The 23,936-nt window shown below is 48.2% G+C and overlaps 9 non-coding genes across 9 annotated transcripts; all 9 read left to right on the forward strand.

Moving 5' to 3' along the window:
• Positions 1-1,677: 1,677 nt before the first annotated feature.
• Positions 1,678-1,771, forward strand: LOC147003046 (small nucleolar RNA SNORD116). Its single transcript, XR_015048255.1, has one exon. It is a non-coding gene; the product is annotated as a small nucleolar RNA SNORD116 (small nucleolar RNA).
• A 2,449-nt stretch (positions 1,772-4,220) lies between these two features.
• On the forward strand, positions 4,221-4,314 carry LOC147003047 (small nucleolar RNA SNORD116). The gene has a single exon (XR_015048256.1). It is a non-coding gene; the product is annotated as a small nucleolar RNA SNORD116 (small nucleolar RNA).
• A 2,475-nt stretch (positions 4,315-6,789) lies between these two features.
• On the forward strand, positions 6,790-6,883 carry LOC147003048 (small nucleolar RNA SNORD116). Its single transcript, XR_015048257.1, has one exon. It is a non-coding gene; the product is annotated as a small nucleolar RNA SNORD116 (small nucleolar RNA).
• A 2,467-nt stretch (positions 6,884-9,350) lies between these two features.
• LOC147003049 (small nucleolar RNA SNORD116) lies at positions 9,351-9,444 on the forward strand. The gene has a single exon (XR_015048258.1). It is a non-coding gene; the product is annotated as a small nucleolar RNA SNORD116 (small nucleolar RNA).
• A 2,463-nt stretch (positions 9,445-11,907) lies between these two features.
• LOC147003050 (small nucleolar RNA SNORD116) lies at positions 11,908-12,001 on the forward strand. The gene has a single exon (XR_015048259.1). It is a non-coding gene; the product is annotated as a small nucleolar RNA SNORD116 (small nucleolar RNA).
• A 2,461-nt stretch (positions 12,002-14,462) lies between these two features.
• Positions 14,463-14,556, forward strand: LOC147003051 (small nucleolar RNA SNORD116). The gene has a single exon (XR_015048260.1). It is a non-coding gene; the product is annotated as a small nucleolar RNA SNORD116 (small nucleolar RNA).
• Positions 14,557-17,021: 2,465 nt separating this feature from the next.
• Positions 17,022-17,115, forward strand: LOC147003052 (small nucleolar RNA SNORD116). The gene has a single exon (XR_015048261.1). It is a non-coding gene; the product is annotated as a small nucleolar RNA SNORD116 (small nucleolar RNA).
• A 2,455-nt stretch (positions 17,116-19,570) lies between these two features.
• LOC147003053 (small nucleolar RNA SNORD116) lies at positions 19,571-19,664 on the forward strand. Its single transcript, XR_015048262.1, has one exon. It is a non-coding gene; the product is annotated as a small nucleolar RNA SNORD116 (small nucleolar RNA).
• Positions 19,665-22,134: 2,470 nt separating this feature from the next.
• LOC147003054 (small nucleolar RNA SNORD116) lies at positions 22,135-22,228 on the forward strand. Its single transcript, XR_015048263.1, has one exon. It is a non-coding gene; the product is annotated as a small nucleolar RNA SNORD116 (small nucleolar RNA).
• Positions 22,229-23,936: the final 1,708 nt, after the last annotated feature.

Consider the following 23,936-nt stretch of genomic DNA (forward strand, 5'->3'; position numbering starts at 1 on the left):
GCCTCCTTGGCAAGGTCAAAGGGAAAGTCTAGGAAGAGTTCTTGCATCCACAGCCTTAGGAGAAACATCTTGGTGAGAGACCCTCTAAATTAGAGACCAAGGTGTCATGGGACCTTTCTTTTCGACTTTTGGGCATGATCTTCTAGAAAGACAAGTTGCTAATGTGCATAGGAAGGAGGTGGCAATGGGGCACATGGTGTTTTGCAAATCCACCCTAGACCCATACTCACGGGAAATGTCAAGGAGAAAATGAGTTCTTGGATGCAGAGTGAATTTGATACACTAAGATGATTCCATTCACGTGGTATCCTGGCCTGGGATAGTTCAGCACAATGGGATTTTTGAGCTTCAGTGTGGGAAGCTGTACAGGATGGTGTGAGAAGTTTTCCCAGGAAGAGATCAATGCAGGGTGGATGGCCAAAAGCAATCTCTTGTGATAGGAGGAAGTCTTCACAACAGACTAAATGAGCTCTGGACAGGTGGACAGAAATAGGTACTGGCTTCCATGGGCAAGGAAAAGTCAAGGGGTAAAAGACTGAGAGAGGGGGAGAGAGAGAGAGAGAGAGAGAGAGAGAGAGAGAGAGAGAGAGAGAGAGAGAGAGAGAGAGAGAGAGAGAGAGAGAGAGAGAGAGAGAGAGAAGTGTTATCTTCTGGGCCCAATTAAGCTTGCTACCCAGGAGCTGGAATTTTGAAGCCTCAGAGGAGTTTGACTTTGCCTCATGCAAAGACCCAGATGTATTGATCAGAGAAGGACTGGAGCCATGATGAAAGGATCAAAATTAGTTGGCTTAGATATCCAATGAGGCCCAATTTTGCCTGAGAACTTATTCAGAGCTGCATCCTCATTGTTCCTCAGCATAGCCAAGTGGACCAGTGATTGGCCTTGTTATTAGCTGTTTCGGACTGGATGCTTGGAGAGATGCTCTCTTTCCCTTGAGAACATTCTCAGGACACTGGTGGAGGTAGTTGATGGCCTGGACTTTAGGGAAAGTGTTGAGTAGCTGTATTTCAGCTCACATATCATCCTTAAGTCCTTAGAGTGAGCTGAGGACCCAGCAAGCACTGAGAGCCAAGGGCATGGCATGTTCACATCCAAGGCCTGAGAGTAAAAGCAAAGGAGATCTGGAAGGGCAGTGTGAAGAGGTTGGTAAGAGCAGGAGTGTTGAGGGTGCCTGTGAGCTATGACAAGCCCATAGTACATGGTAAGCCCATAATCCATCTGGTTTTGCATGGGTCCCACTGTAATGGTAGCATGTTCTCTGTGCTGTCTTCACAGGGTTGCATTCCCTGTCCAGCATGGTCCATGGCAACATATAGAGGAAATGGCCCCACAACTTTGGCTGAGTGTTGATGTCTTCCAACCGAGTCTCCAGCAAAGAGTTGTGGTGTGGCTGACTTGCCCTAGTTCACCTGAGTTAAAAGGTAAGGAACATGGGAATTGCTGCATGTATTCTAGGTGTCCTGGTCTTGGAGGAGCAGGGAACTGCTGCCATCTGTACGTCCAGTCCCTTTGGGATATGGAGCATGCTTAGGGCCTCTGGTTTCTCCCAGGTTTGGAGCTTCGGCCCATTGTCCCCTGGCAGTGTATGGGCAATGTCTTGCAGTCCCTTGCTCTCCCCAAAGCCAGAGCATTCCAGAGTACCGGAACCACTTTGTGCAATGCACTCCAATGTGCTTGGATCTATGATGATTCCCAGTCAAACATTCCTTGGAAAAGCTGAACAAAATGAGTGAAAATTCTGTACCGCCACTCTCATCGGGACTGAGGTCCAGCATCTTGGGTCTCCCAGGTGCTATGGGCGTCAGGCACAGGCTGCCCATCCACTCCATTGTTCTTGACTTCTTCGGGCTCTAGCCAGAGTCTGCAGAGACAGGTGTGTGCTTGCCCTACTCTGCCAAAAAGCATGGCGTAGGACACAGCAGCTCCTAAAGCTCAGGTGGCATGCTCACTTTGCTGTTGAGGAGATGCTTGGCAGATACTCAGTAGGGAGTCGTGCTAGGTCCAAGGATAGGGCCCAAGCCATTGTGGAAAGTAGACTGTGAGGCAAAAGTAGCAGTGGCAGTGGCACCAAAGTTTGGTTCTTCACATGGTAATATCTGGCAGTGGATTCAGACTTCTCAGAAGCCCTGATATGAATTTTAACCCTGTTGCATTGCTTTAGAGAGTCAATAGATTTCAGGCTGCAGGTAGATCGTAGCTTGACCCAGTAGCAGGTAACTGAGACAATGTGACTGTGGTCTGTTCAGGTGGTGAACAGAAGCCTCTGTGTCCCTGGTGGCTTGTAAGATTCTCGGGCAATTGCCTTGGAAATAGAGAAGGAGCTAAGCAATGGAGGTGGTGACAGGCACCTCACTGGTCAGATTGCACCACATTTAAACACTTACCTGTGTACCAGGTCTGATAGCACTTTGATGGACTCGGTGGAAGCATGAGACTTACAGACCTGTGTCTCAATAGGTTTTTTGAAAGAACATTTGTAGGAATCTCCTCTTGGGTAGGTTCTGTTGCTTTGGAAGTTGTTGAAGGGATATCCTTGGAATGTTTGGACTTTCTTGGCAGCCTCCTTGGCAAGGTCAAAGGGAACGTCTAGGAAGAGTTCTTGCATCCACAGCCTTAGGAGCAACATCTTGGTGAGAGACCCTCTAAATTAGAGACCAAGGTGTCATGGGACCTTTCTTTTCGACTTTTGGGCATGATCTTCTGGAAAGACAAGTTGCTAATGTGCATAGGAAGGAGGTTGCAATGGGGCACATGGTGTTTTGCAAATCCACCCTAGACCCATACTCACGGGAAATGTCAAGGAGAAAATGAGTTCTTGGATGCAGAGTGAATTTGATACACTAAGATGATTCCATTCACGTGGTATCCTGGCCTGGGATAGTTCAGCACAATGGGATTTTTGAGCTTCAGTGTGGGAAGCTGTACAGGATGGTGTGAGAAGTTTTCCCAGGAAGAGATCAATGCAGGGTGGATGGCCAAAAGCAATCCCTTGAGATAGGAGGAAGTCTTCACAACAGACTAAATGAGCACTGGACAGGTGGACAGAAATAGTTACTAGCTTCCATGGGCAAGGAAAAGTCAAGGGGTAAAAGACTGAGAGAGGGGGAGAGAGAGAGAGAGAGAGAGAGAGAGAGAGAGAGAGAGAGAGAGAGAGAGAGAGAGAGAGAGAGAGAGAGAGAGAAGTGTTATCTTCTGGGCCCAATTAAGCTTGCTACCCAGGAGCTGGAATTTTGAAGCCTCAGAGGAGTTTGACTTTGCCTCATGCAAAGACCCAGATGTATTGATCAGAGAAGGACTGGAGCCATGATGAAAGGATCAAAATTAGTTGGCTTAGATATCCAATGAGGCCCAATTTTGCCTGAGAACTTATTCAGAGCTGCATCCTCATTGTTCCTCAGCATAGCCAAGTGGACCAGTGATTGGCCTTGTTATTAGCTGTTTCGGACTGGATGCTTGGAGAGATGCTCTCTTTCCCTTGAGAACATTCTCAGGACACTGGTGGAGGTAGTTGATGGCCTGGACTTTAGGGAAAGTGTTGAGTAGCTGTATTTCAGCTCACATATCATCCTTAAGTCCTTAGAGTGAGCTGAGGACCCAGCAAGCACTGAGAGCCAAGGGCATGGCATGTTCACATCCAAGGCCTGAGAGTAAAAGCAAAGGAGATCTGGAAGGGCAGTGTGAAGAGGTTGGTAAGAGCAGGAGTGTTGAGGGTGCCTGTGAGCTATGACAAGCCCATAGTACATGGTAAGCCCATAATCCATCTGGTTTTGCATGGGTCCCACTGTAATGGTAGCATGTTCTCTGTGCTGTCTTCACAGGGTTGCATTCCCTGTCCAGCATGGTCCATGGCAACATATAGAGGAAATGGCCCCACAACTTTGGCTGAGTGTTGATGTCTTCCAACCGAGTCTCCAGCAAAGAGTTGTGGTGTGGCTGACTTGCCCTAGTTCACCTGAGTTAAAAGGTAAGGAACATGGGAATTGCTGCATGTATTCTAGGTGTCCTGGTCTTGGAGGAGCAGGGAACTGCTGCCATCTGTACGTCCAGTCCCTTCGGGATATGGAGCATGCTTAGGGCCTCTGGTTTCTCCCAGGTTTGGAGCTTCGGCCCATTGTCCCCTGGCAGTGTATGGGCAATGTCTTGCAGTCCCTTGCTCTCCCCAAAGCCAGAGCATTCCAGAGTACCGGAACCACTTTGTGCAATGCACTCCAATGTGCTTGGATCTATGATGATTCCCAGTCAAACATTCCTTGGAAAAGCTGAACAAAATGAGTGAAAATTCTGTACCGCCACTCTCATCGGGACTGAGGTCCAGCATCTTGGGTCTCCCAGGTGCTATGGGCGTCAGGCACAGGCTGCCCATCCACTCCATTGTTCTTGACTTCTTCGGGCTCTAGCCAGAGTCTGCAGAGACAGGTGTGTGCTTGCCCTACTCTGCCAAAAAGCATGGCGTAGGACACAGCAGCTCCTAAAGCTCAGGTGGCATGCTCACTTTGCTGTTGAGGAGATGCTTGGCAGATACTCAGTAGGGAGTCGTGCTAGGTCCAAGGATAGGGCCCAAGCCATTGTGGAAAGTAGACTGTGAGGCAAAAGTAGCAGTGGCAGTGGCACCAAAGTTTGGTTCTTCACATGGTAATATCTGGCAGTGGATTCAGGCTTCTCAGAAGCCCTGATATGAATTTTAACCCTGTTGCATTGCTTTAGAGAGTCAATAGATTTCAGGCTGCAGGTAGATTGTAGCTTGACCCAGTAGCAGGTAACTGAGACAATGTGACTGTGGTCTGTTCAGGTGGTGAACAGAAGCCTCTGTGTCCCTGGTGGCTTGTAAGATTCTCAGGCAATTGCCTTGGAAATAGAGAAGGAGCTAAGCAATGGAGGTGGTGACAGGCACCTCACTGGTCAGATTGCACCACATTTAAACACTTACCTGTGTACCAGGACTGATAGCACTTTGATGGACTCGGTGGAAGCATGAGACTTACAGACCTGTGTCTCAATAGGTTTTTTGAAAGAACATTTGTAGGAATCTCCTCTTGGGTAGGTTCTGTTGCTTTGGAAGTTGTTGAAGGGATATCCTTGGAATGTTTGGACTTTCTTGGCAGCCTCCTTGGCAAGGTCAAAGGGAAAGTCTAGGAAGAGTTCTTGCATCCACAGCCTTAGGAGAAACATCTTGGTGAGAGACCCTCTAAATTAGAGACCAAGGTGTCATGGGACCTTTCTTTTCGACTTTTGGGCATGATCTTCTGGAAAGACAAGTTGCTAATGTGCATAGGAAGGAGGTTGCAATGGGGCACATGGTGTTTTGCAAATCCACCCTAGACCCATACTCACGGGAAATGTCAAGGAGAAAATGAGTTCTTGGATGCAGAGTGAATTTGATACACTAAGATGATTCCATTCACGTGGTATCCTGGCCTGGGATAGTTCAGCACAATGGGATTTTTGAGCTTCAGTGTGGGAAGCTGTACAGGATGGTGTGAGAAGTTTTCCCAGGAAGAGATCAATGCAGGGTGGATGGCCAAAAGCAATCCCTTGAGATAGGAGGAAGTCTTCACAACAGACTAAATGAGCACTGGACAGGTGGACAGAAATAGTTACTAGCTTCCATGGGCAAGGAAAAGTCAAGGGGTAAAAGACTGAGAGAGGGGGAGAGAGAGAGAGAGAGAGAGAGAGAGAGAGAGAGAGAGAGAGAGAGAGAGAGAGAGAGAGAGAGAGAGAGAGAGAGAGAGAGAGAGAGAGAGAGAGAGAGAAGTGTTATCTTCTGGGCCCAATTAAGCTTGCTACCCAGGAGCTGGAATTTTGAAGCCTCAGAGGAGTTTGACTTTGCCTCATGCAAAGACCCAGATGTATTGATCAGAGAAGGACTGGAGCCATGATGAAAGGATCAAAATTAGTTGGCTTAGATATCCAATGAGGCCCAATTTTGCCTGAGAACTTATTCAGAGCTGCATCCTCATTGTTCCTCAGCATAGCCAAGTGGACCAGTGATTGGCCTTGTTATTAGCTGTTTCGGACTGGATGCTTGGAGAGATGCTCTCTTTCCCTTGAGAACATTCTCAGGACACTGGTGGAGGTAGTTGATGGCCTGGACTTTAGGGAAAGTGTTGAGTAGCTGTATTTCAGCTCACATATCATCCTTAAGTCCTTAGAGTGAGCTGAGGACCCAGCAAGCACTGAGAGCCAAGGGCATGGCATGTTCACATCCAAGGCCTGAGAGTAAAAGCAAAGGAGATCTGGAAGGGCAGTGTGAAGAGGTTGGTAAGAGCAGGAGTGTTGAGGGTGCCTGTGAGCTATGACAAGCCCATAGTACATGGTAAGCCCATAATCCATCTGGTTTTGCATGGGTCCCACTGTAATGGTAGCATGTTCTCTGTGCTGTCTTCACAGGGTTGCATTCCCTGTCCAGCATGGTCCATGGCAACATATAGAGGAAATGGCCCCACAACTTTGGCTGAGTGTTGATGTCTTCCAACCGAGTCTCCAGCAAAGAGTTGTGGTGTGGCTGACTTGCCCTAGTTCACCTGAGTTAAAAGGTAAGGAACATGGGAATTGCTGCATGTATTCTAGGTGTCCTGGTCTTGGAGGAGCAGGGAACTGCTGCCATCTGTACGTCCAGTCCCTTCGGGATATGGAGCATGCTTAGGGCCTCTGGTTTCTCCCAGGTTTGGAGCTTCGGCCCATTGTCCCCTGGCAGTGTATGGGCAATGTCTTGCAGTCCCTTGCTCTCCCCAAAGCCAGAGCATTCCAGAGTACCGGAACCACTTTGTGCAATGCACTCCAATGTGCTTGGATCTATGATGATTCCCAGTCAAACATTCCTTGGAAAAGCTGAACAAAATGAGTGAAAATTCTGTACCGCCACTCTCATCGGGACTGAGGTCCAGCATCTTGGGTCTCCCAGGTGCTATGGGCGTCAGGCACAGGCTGCCCATCCACTCCATTGTTCTTGACTTCTTCGGGCTCTAGCCAGAGTCTGCAGAGACAGGTGTGTGCTTGCCCTACTCTGCCAAAAAGCATGGCGTAGGACACAGCAGCTCCTAAAGCTCAGGTGGCATGCTCACTTTGCTGTTGAGGAGATGCTTGGCAGATACTCAGTAGGGAGTCGTGCTAGGTCCAAGGATAGGGCCCAAGCCATTGTGGAAAGTAGACTGTGAGGCAAAAGTAGCAGTGGCAGTGGCACCAAAGTTTGGTTCTTCACATGGTAATATCTGGCAGTGGATTCAGGCTTCTCAGAAGCCCTGATATGAATTTTAACCCTGTTGCATTGCTTTAGAGAGTCAATAGATTTCAGGCTGCAGGTAGATTGTAGCTTGACCCAGTAGCAGGTAACTGAGACAATGTGACTGTGGTCTGTTCAGGTGGTGAACAGAAGCCTCTGTGTCCCTGGTGGCTTGTAAGATTCTCAGGCAATTGCCTTGGAAATAGAGAAGGAGCTAAGCAATGGAGGTGGTGACAGGCACCTCACTGGTCAGATTGCACCACATTTAAACACTTACCTGTGTACCAGGACTGATAGCACTTTGATGGACTCGGTGGAAGCATGAGACTTACAGACCTGTGTCTCAATAGGTTTTTTGAAAGAACATTTGTAGGAATCTCCTCTTGGGTAGGTTCTGTTGCTTTGGAAGTTGTTGAAGGGATATCCTTGGAATGTTTGGACTTTCTTGGCAGCCTCCTTGGCAAGGTCAAAGGGAAAGTCTAGGAAGAGTTCTTGCATCCACAGCCTTAGGAGAAACATCTTGGTGAGAGACCCTCTAAATTAGAGACCAAGGTGTCATGGGACCTTTCTTTTCGACTTTTGGGCATGATCTTCTGGAAAGACAAGTTGCTAATGTGCATAGGAAGGAGGTTGCAATGGGGCACATGGTGTTTTGCAAATCCACCCTAGACCCATACTCACGGGAAATATCAAGGAGAAAATGAGTTCTTGGATGCAGAGTGAATTTGATACACTAAGATGATTCCATTCACGTGGTATCCTGGCCTGGGATAGTTCAGCACAATGGGATTTTTGAGCTTCAGTGTGGGAAGCTGTACAGGATGGTGTGAGAAGTTTTCCCAGGAAGAGATCAATGCAGGGTGGATGGCCAAAAGCAATCCCTTGAGATAGGAGGAAGTCTTCACAACAGACTAAATGAGCACTGGACAGGTGGACAGAAATAGTTACTAGCTTCCATGGGCAAGGAAAAGTCAAGGGGTAAAAGACTGAGAGAGGGGGAGAGAGAGAGAGAGAGAGAGAGAGAGAGAGAGAGAGAGAGAGAGAGAGAGAGAGAGAGAGAGAGAGAGAGAGAGAGAGAGAGAGAGAGAGAGAAGTGTTATCTTCTGGGCCCAATTAAGCTTGCTACCCAGGAGCTGGAATTTTGAAGCCTCAGAGGAGTTTGACTTTGCCTCATGCAAAGACCCAGATGTATTGATCAGAGAAGGACTGGAGCCATGATGAAAGGATCAAAATTAGTTGGCTTAGATATCCAATGAGGCCCAATTTTGCCTGAGAACTTATTCAGAGCTGCATCCTCATTGTTCCTCAGCATAGCCAAGTGGACCAGTGATTGGCCTTGTTATTAGCTGTTTCGGACTGGATGCTTGGAGAGATGCTCTCTTTCCCTTGAGAACATTCTCAGGACACTGGTGGAGGTAGTTGATGGCCTGGACTTTAGGGAAAGTGTTGAGTAGCTGTATTTCAGCTCACATATCATCCTTAAGTCCTTAGAGTGAGCTGAGGACCCAGCAAGCACTGAGAGCCAAGGGCATGGCATGTTCACATCCAAGGCCTGAGAGTAAAAGCAAAGGAGATCTGGAAGGGCAGTGTGAAGAGGTTGGTAAGAGCAGGAGTGTTGAGGGTGCCTGTGAGCTATGACAAGCCCATAGTACATGGTAAGCCCATAATCCATCTGGTTTTGCATGGGTCCCACTGTAATGGTAGCATGTTCTCTGTGCTGTCTTCACAGGGTTGCATTCCCTGTCCAGCATGGTCCATGGCAACATATAGAGGAAATGGCCCCACAACTTTGGCTGAGTGTTGATGTCTTCCAACCGAGTCTCCAGCAAAGAGTTGTGGTGTGGCTGACTTGCCCTAGTTCACCTGAGTTAAAAGGTAAGGAACATGGGAATTGCTGCATGTATTCTAGGTGTCCTGGTCTTGGAGGAGCAGGGAACTGCTGCCATCTGTACATCCAGTCCCTTCGGGATATGGAGCATGCTTAGGGCCTCTGGTTTCTCCCAGGTTTGGAGCTTCGGCCCATTGTCCCCTGGCAGTGTATGGGCAATGTCTTGCAGTCCCTTGCTCTCCCCAAAGCCAGAGCATTCCAGAGTACCGGAACCACTTTGTGCAATGCACTCCAATGTGCTTGGATCTATGATGATTCCCAGTCAAACATTCCTTGGAAAAGCTGAACAAAATGAGTGAAAATTCTGTACCGCCACTCTCATCGGGACTGAGGTCCAGCATCTTGGGTCTCCCAGGTGCTATGGGCGTCAGGCACAGGCTGCCCATCCACTCCATTGTTCTTGACTTCTTCGGGCTCTAGCCAGAGTCTGCAGAGACAGGTGTGTGCTTGCCCTACTCTGCCAAAAAGCATGGCGTAGGACACAGCAGCTCCTAAAGCTCAGGTGGCATGCTCAATTTGCTGTTGAGGAGATGCTTGGCAGATACTCATTAGGGAGTCGTGCTAGGTCCAAGGATAGGGCCCAAGCCATTGTGGAAAGTAGACTGTGAGGCAAAAGTAGCAGTGGCAGTGGCACCAAAGTTTGGTTCTTCACATGGTAATATCTGGCAGTGGATTCAGGCTTCTCAGAAGCCCTGATATGAATTTTAACCCTGTTGCATTGCTTTAGAGAGTCAATAGATTTCAGGCTGCAGGTAGATTGTAGCTTGACCCAGTAGCAGGTAACTGAGACAATGTGACTGTGGTCTGTTCAGGTGGTGAACAGAAGCCTCTGTGTCCCTGGTGGCTTGTAAGATTCTCAGGCAATTGCCTTGGAAATAGAGAAGGAGCTAAGCAATGGAGGTGGTGACAGGCACCTCACTGGTCAGATTGCACCACATTTAAACACTTACCTGTGTACCAGGACTGATAGCACTTTGATGGACTCGGTGGAAGCATGAGACTTACAGACCTGTGTCTCAATAGGTTTTTTGAAAGAACATTTGTAGGAATCTCCTCTTGGGTAGGTTCTGTTGCTTTGGAAGTTGTTGAAGGGATATCCTTGGAATGTTTGGACTTTCTTGGCAGCCTCCTTGGCAAGGTCAAAGGGAAAGTCTAGGAAGAGTTCTTGCATCCACAGCCTTAGGAGAAACATCTTGGTGAGAGACCCTCTAAATTAGAGACCAAGGTGTCATGGGACCTTTCTTTTCGACTTTTGGGCATGATCTTCTAGAAAGACAAGTTGCTAATGTGCATAGGAAGGAGGTGGCAATGGGGCACATGGTGTTTTGCAAATCCACCCTAGACCCATACTCACGGGAAATGTCAAGGAGAAAATGAGTTCTTGGATGCAGAGTGAATTTGATACACTAAGATGATTCCATTCACGTGGTATCCTGGCCTGGGATAGTTCAGCACAATGGGATTTTTGAGCTTCAGTGTGGGAAGCTGTACAGGATGGTGTGAGAAGTTTTCCCAGGAAGAGATCAATGCAGGGTGGATGGCCAAAAGCAATCTCTTGTGATAGGAGGAAGTCTTCACAACAGACTAAATGAGCTCTGGACAGGTGGACAGAAATAGGTACTGGCTTCCATGGGCAAGGAAAAGTCAAGGGGTAAAAGACTGAGAGAGGGGGAGAGAGAGAGAGAGAGAGAGAGAGAGAGAGAGAGAGAGAGAGAGAGAGAGAGAGAGAGAGAGAGAGAGAGAGAGAGAGAGAGAGAGAGAAGTGTTATCTTCTGGGCCCAATTAAGCTTGCTACCCAGGAGCTGGAATTTTGAAGCCTCAGAGGAGTTTGACTTTGCCTCATGCAAAGACCCAGATGTATTGATCAGAGAAGGACTGGAGCCATGATGAAAGGATCAAAATTAGTTGGCTTAGATATCCAATGAGGCCCAATTTTGCCTGAGAACTTATTCAGAGCTGCATCCTCATTGTTCCTCAGCATAGCCAAGTGGACCAGTGATTGGCCTTGTTATTAGCTGTTTCGGACTGGATGCTTGGAGAGATGCTCTCTTTCCCTTGAGAACATTCTCAGGACACTGGTGGAGGTAGTTGATGGCCTGGACTTTAGGGAAAGTGTTGAGTAGCTGTATTTCAGCTCACATATCATCCTTAAGTCCTTAGAGTGAGCTGAGGACCCAGCAAGCACTGAGAGCCAAGGGCATGGCATGTTCACATCCAAGGCCTGAGAGTAAAAGCAAAGGAGATCTGGAAGGGCAGTGTGAAGAGGTTGGTAAGAGCAGGAGTGTTGAGGGTGCCTGTGAGCTATGACAAGCCCATAGTACATGGTAAGCCCATAATCCATCTGGTTTTGCATGGGTCCCACTGTAATGGTAGCATGTTCTCTGTGCTGTCTTCACAGGGTTGCATTCCCTGTCCAGCATGGTCCATGGCAACATATAGAGGAAATGGCCCCACAACTTTGGCTGAGTGTTGATGTCTTCCAACCGAGTCTCCAGCAAAGAGTTGTGGTGTGGCTGACTTGCCCTAGTTCACCTGAGTTAAAAGGTAAGGAACATGGGAATTGCTGCATGTATTCTAGGTGTCCTGGTCTTGGAGGAGCAGGGAACTGCTGCCATCTGTACGTCCAGTCCCTTCGGGATATGGAGCATGCTTAGGGCCTCTGGTTTCTCCCAGGTTTGGAGCTTCGGCCCATTGTCCCCTGGCAGTGTATGGGCAATGTCTTGCAGTCCCTTGCTCTCCCCAAAGCCAGAGCATTCCAGAGTACCGGAACCACTTTGTGCAATGCACTCCAATGTGCTTGGATCTATGATGATTCCCAGTCAAACATTCCTTGGAAAAGCTGAACAAAATGAGTGAAAATTCTGTACCGCCACTCTCATCGGGACTGAGGTCCAGCATCTTGGGTCTCCCAGGTGCTATGGGCGTCAGGCACAGGCTGCCCATCCACTCCATTGTTCTTGACTTCTTCGGGCTCTAGCCAGAGTCTGCAGAGACAGGTGTGTGCTTGCCCTACTCTGCCAAAAAGCATGGCGTAGGACACAGCAGCTCCTAAAGCTCAGGTGGCATGCTCACTTTGCTGTTGAGGAGATGCTTGGCAGATACTCATTAGGGAGTCGTGCTAGGTCCAAGGATAGGGCCCAAGCCATTGTGGAAAGTAGACTGTGAGGCAAAAGTAGCAGTGGCAGTGGCACCAAAGTTTGGTTCTTCACATGGTAATATCTGGCAGTGGATTCAGGCTTCTCAGAAGCCCTGATATGAATTTTAACCCTGTTGCATTGCTTTAGAGAGTCAATAGATTTCAGGCTGCAGGTAGATTGTAGCTTGACCCAGTAGCAGGTAACTGAGACAATGTGACTGTGGTCTGTTCAGGTGGTGAACAGAAGCCTCTGTGTCCCTGGTGGCTTGTAAGATTCTCAGGCAATTGCCTTGGAAATAGAGAAGGAGCTAAGCAATGGAGGTGGTGACAGGCACCTCACTGGTCAGATTGCACCACATTTAAACACTTACCTGTGTACCAGGACTGATAGCACTTTGATGGACTCGGTGGAAGCATGAGACTTACAGACCTGTGTCTCAATAGGTTTTTTGAAAGAACATTTGTAGGAATCTCCTCTTGGGTAGGTTCTGTTGCTTTGGAAGTTGTTGAAGGGATATCCTTGGAATGTTTGGACTTTCTTGGCAGCCTCCTTGGCAAGGTCAAAGGGAAAGTCTAGGAAGAGTTCTTGCATCCACAGCCTTAGGAGAAACATCTTGGTGAGAGACCCTCTAAATTAGAGACCAAGGTGTCATGGGACCTTTCTTTTCGACTTTTGGGCATGATCTTCTAGAAAGACAAGTTGCTAATGTGCATAGGAAGGAGGTGGCAATGGGGCACATGGTGTTTTGCAAATCCACCCTAGACCCATACTCACGGGAAATGTCAAGGAGAAAATGAGTTCTTGGATGCAGAGTGAATTTGATACACTAAGATGATTCCATTCACGTGGTATCCTGGCCTGGGATAGTTCAGCACAATGGGATTTTTGAGCTTCAGTGTGGGAAGCTGTACAGGATGGTGTGAGAAGTTTTCCCAGGAAGAGATCAATGCAGGGTGGATGGCCAAAAGCAATCTCTTGTGATAGGAGGAAGTCTTCACAACAGACTAAATGAGCTCTGGACAGGTGGACAGAAATAGGTACTGGCTTCCATGGGCAAGGAAAAGTCAAGGGGTAAAAGACTGAGAGAGGGGGAGAGAGAGAGAGAGAGAGAGAGAGAGAGAGAGAGAGAGAGAGAGAGAGAGAGAGAGAGAGAGAGAGAGAGAGAGAGAGAGAGAGAGAAGTGTTATCTTCTGGGCCCAATTAAGCTTGCTACCCAGGAGCTGGAATTTTGAAGCCTCAGAGGAGTTTGACTTTGCCTCATGCAAAGACCCAGATGTATTGATCAGAGAAGGACTGGAGCCATGATGAAAGGATCAAAATTAGTTGGCTTAGATATCCAATGAGGCCCAATTTTGCCTGAGAACTTATTCAGAGCTGCATCCTCATTGTTCCTCAGCATAGCCAAGTGGACCAGTGATTGGCCTTGTTATTAGCTGTTTCGGACTGGATGCTTGGAGAGATGCTCTCTTTCCCTTGAGAACATTCTCAGGACACTGGTGGAGGTAGTTGATGGCCTGGACTTTAGGGAAAGTGTTGAGTAGCTGTATTTCAGCTCACATATCATCCTTAAGTCCTTAGAGTGAGCTGAGGACCCAGCAAGCACTGAGAGCCAAGGGCATGGCATGTTCACATCCAAGGCCTGAGAGTAAAAGCAAAGGAGATCTGGAAGGGCAGTGTGAAGAGGTTGGTAAGAGCAGGAGTGTTGAGGGTGCCTGTGAGCTATGACAAGCCCATAGTACATGGTAAGCCCATAATCCATCTGGTTTTGCATGGGTCCCACTGTAATGGTAGCATGTTCTCTGTGCTGTCTTCACAGGGTTGCATTCCCTGTCCAGCATGGTCCATGGCAACATATAGAGGAAATGGCCCCACAACTTTGGCTGAGTGTTGATGTCTTCCAACCGAGTCTCCAGCAAAGAGTTGTGGTGTGGCTGACTTGCCCTAGTTCACCTGAGTTAAAAGGTAAGGAACATGGGAATTGCTGCATGTATTCTAGGTGTCCTGGTCTTGGAGGAGCAGGGAACTGCTGCCATCTGTACGTCCAGTCCCTTCGGGATATGGAGCATGCTTAGGGCCTCTGGTTTCTCCCAGGTTTGGAGCTTCGGCCCATTGTCCCCTGGCAGTGTATGGGCAATGTCTTGCAGTCCCTTGCTCTCCCCAAAGCCAGAGCATTCCAGAGTACCGGAACCACTTTGTGCAATGCACTCCAATGTGCTTGGATCTATGATGATTCCCAGTCAAACATTCCTTGGAAAAGCTGAACAAAATGAGTGAAAATTCTGTACCGCCACTCTCATCGGGACTGAGGTCCAGCATCTTGGGTCTCCCAGGTGCTATGGGCGTCAGGCACAGGCTGCCCATCCACTCCATTGTTCTTGACTTCTTCGGGCTCTAGCCAGAGTCTGCAGAGACAGGTGTGTGCTTGCCCTACTCTGCCAAAAAGCATGGCGTAGGACACAGCAGCTCCTAAAGCTCAGGTGGCATGCTCACTTTGCTGTTGAGGAGATGCTTGGCAGATACTCATTAGGGAGTCGTGCTAGGTCCAAGGATAGGGCCCAAGCCATTGTGGAAAGTAGACTGTGAGGCAAAAGTAGCAGTGGCAGTGGCACCAAAGTTTGGTTCTTCACATGGTAATATCTGGCAGTGGATTCAGGCTTCTCAGAAGCCCTGATATGAATTTTAACCCTGTTGCATTGCTTTAGAGAGTCAATAGATTTCAGGCTGCAGGTAGATTGTAGCTTGACCCAGTAGCAGGTAACTGAGACAATGTGACTGTGGTCTGTTCAGGTGGTGAACAGAAGCCTCTGTGTCCCTGGTGGCTTGTAAGATTCTCAGGCAATTGCCTTGGAAATAGAGAAGGAGCTAAGCAATGGAGGTGGTGACAGGCACCTCACTGGTCAGATTGCACCACATTTAAACACTTACCTGTGTACCAGGACTGATAGCACTTTGATGGACTCGGTGGAAGCATGAGACTTACAGACCTGTGTCTCAATAGGTTTTTTGAAAGAACATTTGTAGGAATCTCCTCTTGGGTAGGTTCTGTTGCTTTGGAAGTTGTTGAAGGGATATCCTTGGAATGTTTGGACTTTCTTGGCAGCCTCCTTGGCAAGGTCAAAGGGAAAGTCTAGGAAGAGTTCTTGCATCCACAGCCTTAGGAGAAACATCTTGGTGAGAGACCCTCTAAATTAGAGACCAAGGTGTCATGGGACCTTTCTTTTCGACTTTTGGGCATGATCTTCTAGAAAGACAAGTTGCTAATGTGCATAGGAAGGAGGTGGCAATGGGGCACATGGTGTTTTGCAAATCCACCCTAGACCCATACTCACGGGAAATGTCAAGGAGAAAATGAGTTCTTGGATGCAGAGTGAATTTGATACACTAAGATGATTCCATTCACGTGGTATCCTGGCCTGGGATAGTTCAGCACAATGGGATTTTTGAGCTTCAGTGTGGGAAGCTGTACAGGATGGTGTGAGAAGTTTTCCCAGGAAGAGATCAATGCAGGGTGGATGGCCAAAAGCAATCTCTTGTGATAGGAGGAAGTCTTCACAACAGACTAAATGAGCTCTGGACAGGTGGACAGAAATAGGTACTGGCTTCCATGGGCAAGGAAAAGTCAAGGGGTAAAAGACTGAGAGAGGGGGAGAGAGAGAGAGAGAGAGAGAGAGAGAGAGAGAGAGAGAGAGAGAGAGAGAGAGAGAGAGAGAGAGAGAGAGAGAGAGAGAGAGAGAGAGAAGTGTTATCTTCTGGGCCCAATTAAGCTTGCTACCCAGGAGCTGGAATTTTGAAGCCTCAGAGGAGTTTGACTTTGCCTCATGCAAAGACCCAGATGTATTGATCAGAGAAGGACTGGAGCCATGATGAAAGGATCAAAATTAGTTGGCTTAGATATCCAATGAGGCCCAATTTTGCCTGAGAACTTATTCAGAGCTGCATCCTCATTGTTCCTCAGCATAGCCAAGTGGACCAGTGATTGGCCTTGTTATTAGCTGTTTCGGACTGGATGCTTGGAGAGATGCTCTCTTTCCCTTGAGAACATTCTCAGGACACTGGTGGAGGTAGTTGATGGCCTGGACTTTAGGGAAAGTGTTGAGTAGCTGTATTTCAGCTCACATATCATCCTTAAGTCCTTAGAGTGAGCTGAGGACCCAGCAAGCACTGAGAGCCAAGGGCATGGCATGTTCACATCCAAGGCCTGAGAGTAAAAGCAAAGGAGATCTGGAAGGGCAGTGTGAAGAGGTTGGTAAGAGCAGGAGTGTTGAGGGTGCCTGTGAGCTATGACAAGCCCATAGTACATGGTAAGCCCATAATCCATCTGGTTTTGCATGGGTCCCACTGTAATGGTAGCATGTTCTCTGTGCTGTCTTCACAGGGTTGCATTCCCTGTCCAGCATGGTCCATGGCAACATATAGAGGAAATGGCCCCACAACTTTGGCTGAGTGTTGATGTCTTCCAACCGAGTCTCCAGCAAAGAGTTGTGGTGTGGCTGACTTGCCCTAGTTCACCTGAGTTAAAAGGTAAGGAACATGGGAATTGCTGCATGTATTCTAGGTGTCCTGGTCTTGGAGGAGCAGGGAACTGCTGCCATCTGTACGTCCAGTCCCTTCGGGATATGGAGCATGCTTAGGGCCTCTGGTTTCTCCCAGGTTTGGAGCTTCGGCCCATTGTCCCCTGGCAGTGTATGGGCAATGTCTTGCAGTCCCTTGCTCTCCCCAAAGCCAGAGCATTCCAGAGTACCGGAACCACTTTGTGCAATGCACTCCAATGTGCTTGGATCTATGATGATTCCCAGTCAAACATTCCTTGGAAAAGCTGAACAAAATGAGTGAAAATTCTGTACCGCCACTCTCATCGGGACTGAGGTCCAGCATCTTGGGTCTCCCAGGTGCTATGGGCGTCAGGCACAGGCTGCCCATCCACTCCATTGTTCTTGACTTCTTCGGGCTCTAGCCAGAGTCTGCAGAGACAGGTGTGTGCTTGCCCTACTCTGCCAAAAAGCATGGCGTAGGACACAGCAGCTCCTAAAGCTCAGGTGGCATGCTCACTTTGCTGTTGAGGAGATGCTTGGCAGATACTCATTAGGGAGTCGTGCTAGGTCCAAGGATAGGGCCCAAGCCATTGTGGAAAGTAGACTGTGAGGCAAAAGTAGCAGTGGCAGTGGCACCAAAGTTTGGTTCTTCACATGGTAATATCTGGCAGTGGATTCAGGCTTCTCAGAAGCCCTGATATGAATTTTAACCCTGTTGCATTGCTTTAGAGAGTCAATAGATTTCAGGCTGCAGGTAGATTGTAGCTTGACCCAGTAGCAGGTAACTGAGACAATGTGACTGTGGTCTGTTCAGGTGGTGAACAGAAGCCTCTGTGTCCCTGGTGGCTTGTAAGATTCTCAGGCAATTGCCTTGGAAATAGAGAAGGAGCTAAGCAATGGAGGTGGTGACAGGCACCTCACTGGTCAGATTGCACCACATTTAAACACTTACCTGTGTACCAGGACTGATAGCACTTTGATGGACTCGGTGGAAGCATGAGACTTACAGACCTGTGTCTCAATAGGTTTTTTGAAAGAACATTTGTAGGAATCTCCTCTTGGGTAGGTTCTGTTGCTTTGGAAGTTGTTGAAGGGATATCCTTGGAATGTTTGGACTTTCTTGGCAGCCTCCTTGGCAAGGTCAAAGGGAAAGTCTAGGAAGAGTTCTTGCATCCACAGCCTTAGGAGAAACATCTTGGTGAGAGACCCTCTAAATTAGAGACCAAGGTGTCATGGGACCTTTCTTTTCGACTTTTGGGCATGATCTTCTAGAAAGACAAGTTGCTAATGTGCATAGGAAGGAGGTGGCAATGGGGCACATGGTGTTTTGCAAATCCACCCTAGACCCATACTCACGGGAAATGTCAAGGAGAAAATGAGTTCTTGGATGCAGAGTGAATTTGATACACTAAGATGATTCCATTCACGTGGTATCCTGGCCTGGGATAGTTCAGCACAATGGGATTTTTGAGCTTCAGTGTGGGAAGCTGTACAGGATGGTGTGAGAAGTTTTCCCAGGAAGAGATCAATGCAGGGTGGATGGCCAAAAGCAATCTCTTGTGATAGGAGGAAGTCTTCACAACAGACTAAATGAGCTCTGGACAGGTGGACAGAAATAGGTACTGGCTTCCATGGGCAAGGAAAAGTCAAGGGGTAAAAGACTGAGAGAGGGGGAGAGAGAGAGAGAGAGAGAGAGAGAGAGAGAGAGAGAGAGAGAGAGAGAGAGAGAGAGAGAGAGAGAGAGAGAGAGAGAGAAGTGTTATCTTCTGGGCCCAATTAAGCTTGCTACCCAGGAGCTGGAATTTTGAAGCCTCAGAGGAGTTTGACTTTGCCTCATGCAAAGACCCAGATGTATTGATCAGAGAAGGACTGGAGCCATGATGAAAGGATCAAAATTAGTTGGCTTAGATATCCAATGAGGCCCAATTTTGCCTGAGAACTTATTCAGAGCTGCATCCTCATTGTTCCTCAGCATAGCCAAGTGGACCAGTGATTGGCCTTGTTATTAGCTGTTTCGGACTGGATGCTTGGAGAGATGCTCTCTTTCCCTTGAGAACATTCTCAGGACACTGGTGGAGGTAGTTGATGGCCTGGACTTTAGGGAAAGTGTTGAGTAGCTGTATTTCAGCTCACATATCATCCTTAAGTCCTTAGAGTGAGCTGAGGACCCAGCAAGCACTGAGAGCCAAGGGCATGGCATGTTCACATCCAAGGCCTGAGAGTAAAAGCAAAGGAGATCTGGAAGGGCAGTGTGAAGAGGTTGGTAAGAGCAGGAGTGTTGAGGGTGCCTGTGAGCTATGACAAGCCCATAGTACATGGTAAGCCCATAATCCATCTGGTTTTGCATGGGTCCCACTGTAATGGTAGCATGTTCTCTGTGCTGTCTTCACAGGGTTGCATTCCCTGTCCAGCATGGTCCATGGCAACATATAGAGGAAATGGCCCCACAACTTTGGCTGAGTGTTGATGTCTTCCAACCGAGTCTCCAGCAAAGAGTTGTGGTGTGGCTGACTTGCCCTAGTTCACCTGAGTTAAAAGGTAAGGAACATGGGAATTGCTGCATGTATTCTAGGTGTCCTGGTCTTGGAGGAGCAGGGAACTGCTGCCATCTGTACGTCCAGTCCCTTCGGGATATGGAGCATGCTTAGGGCCTCTGGTTTCTCCCAGGTTTGGAGCTTCGGCCCATTGTCCCCTGGCAGTGTATGGGCAATGTCTTGCAGTCCCTTGCTCTCCCCAAAGCCAGAGCATTCCAGAGTACCGGAACCACTTTGTGCAATGCACTCCAATGTGCTTGGATCTATGATGATTCCCAGTCAAACATTCCTTGGAAAAGCTGAACAAAATGAGTGAAAATTCTGTACCGCCACTCTCATCGGGACTGAGGTCCAGCATCTTGGGTCTCCCAGGTGCTATGGGCGTCAGGCACAGGCTGCCCATCCACTCCATTGTTCTTGACTTCTTCGGGCTCTAGCCAGAGTCTGCAGAGACAGGTGTGTGCTTGCCCTACTCTGCCAAAAAGCATGGCGTAGGACACAGCAGCTCCTAAAGCTCAGGTGGCATGCTCACTTTGCTGTTGAGGAGATGCTTGGCAGATACTCATTAGGGAGTCGTGCTAGGTCCAAGGATAGGGCCCAAGCCATTGTGGAAAGTAGACTGTGAGGCAAAAGTAGCAGTGGCAGTGGCACCAAAGTTTGGTTCTTCACATGGTAATATCTGGCAGTGGATTCAGGCTTCTCAGAAGCCCTGATATGAATTTTAACCCTGTTGCATTGCTTTAGAGAGTCAATAGATTTCAGGCTGCAGGTAGATTGTAGCTTGACCCAGTAGCAGGTAACTGAGACAATGTGACTGTGGTCTGTTCAGGTGGTGAACAGAAGCCTCTGTGTCCCTGGTGGCTTGTAAGATTCTCAGGCAATTGCCTTGGAAATAGAGAAGGAGCTAAGCAATGGAGGTGGTGACAGGCACCTCACTGGTCAGATTGCACCACATTTAAACACTTACCTGTGTACCAGGACTGATAGCACTTTGATGGACTCGGTGGAAGCATGAGACTTACAGACCTGTGTCTCAATAGGTTTTTTGAAAGAACATTTGTAGGAATCTCCTCTTGGGTAGGTTCTGTTGCTTTGGAAGTTGTTGAAGGGATATCCTTGGAATGTTTGGACTTTCTTGGCAGCCTCCTTGGCAAGGTCAAAGGGAAAGTCTAGGAAGAGTTCTTGCATCCACAGCCTTAGGAGAAACATCTTGGTGAGAGACCCTCTAAATTAGAGACCAAGGTGTCATGGGACCTTTCTTTTCGACTTTTGGGCATGATCTTCTAGAAAGACAAGTTGCTAATGTGCATAGGAAGGAGGTGGCAATGGGGCACATGGTGTTTTGCAAATCCACCCTAGACCCATACTCACGGGAAATGTCAAGGAGAAAATGAGTTCTTGGATGCAGAGTGAATTTGATACACTAAGATGATTCCATTCACGTGGTATCCTGGCCTGGGATAGTTCAGCACAATGGGATTTTTGAGCTTCAGTGTGGGAAGCTGTACAGGATGGTGTGAGAAGTTTTCCCAGGAAGAGATCAATGCAGGGTGGATGGCCAAAAGCAATCTCTTGTGATAGGAGGAAGTCTTCACAACAGACTAAATGAGCTCTGGACAGGTGGACAGAAATAGGTACTGGCTTCCATGGGCAAGGAAAAGTCAAGGGGTAAAAGACTGAGAGAGGGGGAGAGAGAGAGAGAGAGAGAGAGAGAGAGAGAGAGAGAGAGAGAGAGAGAGAGAGAGAGAGAGAGAGAGAGAGAGAGAGAGAGAGAGAGAGAGAGAAGTGTTATCTTCTGGGCCCAATTAAGCTTGCTACCCAGGAGCTGGAATTTTGAAGCCTCAGAGGAGTTTGACTTTGCCTCATGCAAAGACCCAGATGTATTGATCAGAGAAGGACTGGAGCCATGATGAAAGGATCAAAATTAGTTGGCTTAGATATCCAATGAGGCCCAATTTTGCCTGAGAACTTATTCAGAGCTGCATCCTCATTGTTCCTCAGCATAGCCAAGTGGACCAGTGATTGGCCTTGTTATTAGCTGTTTCGGACTGGATGCTTGGAGAGATGCTCTCTTTCCCTTGAGAACATTCTCAGGACACTGGTGGAGGTAGTTGATGGCCTGGACTTTAGGGAAAGTGTTGAGTAGCTGTATTTCAGCTCACATATCATCCTTAAGTCCTTAGAGTGAGCTGAGGACCCAGCAAGCACTGAGAGCCAAGGGCATGGCATGTTCACATCCAAGGCCTGAGAGTAAAAGCAAAGGAGATCTGGAAGGGCAGTGTGAAGAGGTTGGTAAGAGCAGGAGTGTTGAGGGTGCCTGTGAGCTATGACAAGCCCATAGTACATGGTAAGCCCATAATCCATCTGGTTTTGCATGGGTCCCACTGTAATGGTAGCATGTTCTCTGTGCTGTCTTCACAGGGTTGCATTCCCTGTCCAGCATGGTCCATGGCAACATATAGAGGAAATGGCCCCCACAACTTTGGCTGAGTGTTGATGTCTTCCAACCGAGTCTCCAGCAAAGAGTTGTGGTGTGGCTGACTTGCCCTAGTTCACCTGAGTTAAAAGGTAAGGAACATGGGAATTGCTGCATGTATTCTAGGTGTCCTGGTCTTGGAGGAGCAGGGAACTGCTGCCATCTGTACGTCCAGTCCCTTCGGGATATGGAGCATGCTTAGGGCCTCTGGTTTCTCCCAGGTTTGGAGCTTCGGCCCATTGTCCCCTGGCAGTGTATGGGCAATGTCTTGCAGTCCCTTGCTCTCCCCAAAGCCAGAGCATTCCAGAGTACCGGAACCACTTTGTGCAATGCACTCCAATGTGCTTGGATCTATGATGATTCCCAGTCAAACATTCCTTGGAAAAGCTGAACAAAATGAGTGAAAATTCTGTACCGCCACTCTCATCGGGACTGAGGTCCAGCATCTTGGGTCTCCCAGGTGCTATGGGCGTCAGGCACAGGCTGCCCATCCACTCCATTGTTCTTGACTTCTTCGGGCTCTAGCCAGAGTCTGCAGAGACAGGTGTGTGCTTGCCCTACTCTGCCAAAAAGCATGGCGTAGGACACAGCAGCTCCTAAAGCTCAGGTGGCATGCTCACTTTGCTGTTGAGGAGATGCTTGGCAGATACTCATTAGGGAGTCGTGGCTAGGTCCAAGGATAGGGCCCAAGCCATTGTGGAAAGTAGACTGTGAGGCAAAAGTAGCAGTGGCAGTGGCACCAAAGTTTGGTTCTTCACATGGTAATATCTGGCAGTGGATTCAGGCTTCTCAGAAGCCCTGATATGAATTTTAACCCTGTTGCATTGCTTTAGAGAGTCAATAGATTTCAGGCTGCAGGTAGATTGTAGCTTGACCCAGTAGCAGGTAACTGAGACAATGTGACTGTGGTCTGTTCAGGTGGTGAACAGAAGCCTCTGTGTCCCTGGTGGCTTGTAAGATTCTCAGGCAATTGCCTTGGAAATAGAGAAGGAGCTAAGCAATGGAGGTGGTGACAGGCACCTCACTGGTCAGATTGCACCACATTTAAACACTTACCTGTGTACCAGGACTGATAGCACTTTGATGGACTCGGTGGAAGCATGAGACTTACAGACCTGTGTCTCAATAGGTTTTTTGAAAGAACATTTGTAGGAATCTCCTCTTGGGTAGGTTCTGTTGCTTTGGAAGTTGTTGAAGGGATATCCTTGGAATGTTTGGACTTTCTTGGCAGCCTCCTTGGCAAGGTCAAAGGGAAAGTCTAGGAAGAGTTCTTGCATCCACAGCCTTAGGAGAAACATCTTGGTGAGAGACCCTCTAAATTAGAGACCAAGGTGTCATGGGACCTTTCTTTTCGACTTTTGGGCATGATCTTCTAGAAAGACAAGTTGCTAATGTGCATAGGAAGGAGGTGGCAATGGGGCACATGGTGTTTTGCAAATCCACCCTAGACCCATACTCACGGGAAATGTCAAGGAGAAAATGAGTTCTTGGATGCAGAGTGAATTTGATACACTAAGATGATTCCATTCACGTGGTATCCTGGCCTGGGATAGTTCAGCACAATGGGATTTTTGAGCTTCAGTGTGGGAAGCTGTACAGGATGGTGTGAGAAGTTTTCCCAGGAAGAGATCAATGCAGGGTGGATGGCCAAAAGCAATCTCTTGTGATAGGAGGAAGTCTTCACAACAGACTAAATGAGCTCTGGACAGGTGGACAGAAATAGGTACTGGCTTCCATGGGCAAGGAAAAGTCAAGGGGTAAAAGACTGAGAGAGGGGGAGAGAGAGAGAGAGAGAGAGAGAGAGAGAGAGAGAGAGAGAGAGAGAGAGAGAGAGAGAGAGAGAGAGAGAGAGAGAGAGAGAGAGAAGTGTTATCTTCTGGGCCCAATTAAGCTTGCTACCCAGGAGCTGGAATTTTGAAGCCTCAGAGGAGTTTGACTTTGCCTCATGCAAAGACCCAGATGTATTGATCAGAGAAGGACTGGAGCCATGATGAAAGGATCAAAATTAGTTGGCTTAGATATCCAATGAGGCCCAATTTTGCCTGAGAACTTATTCAGAGCTGCATCCTCATTGTTCCTCAGCATAGCCAAGTGGACCAGTGATTGGCCTTGTTATTAGCTGTTTCGGACTGGATGCTTGGAGAGATGC

The sequence above is a fragment of the Mus caroli genome, unplaced genomic scaffold (assembly GCF_978045245.1).
Source record: "Mus caroli unplaced genomic scaffold, Mus_caroli_1 scaffold_8, whole genome shotgun sequence".
Taxonomy (NCBI): Eukaryota; Metazoa; Chordata; class Mammalia; order Rodentia; family Muridae; genus Mus; species Mus caroli.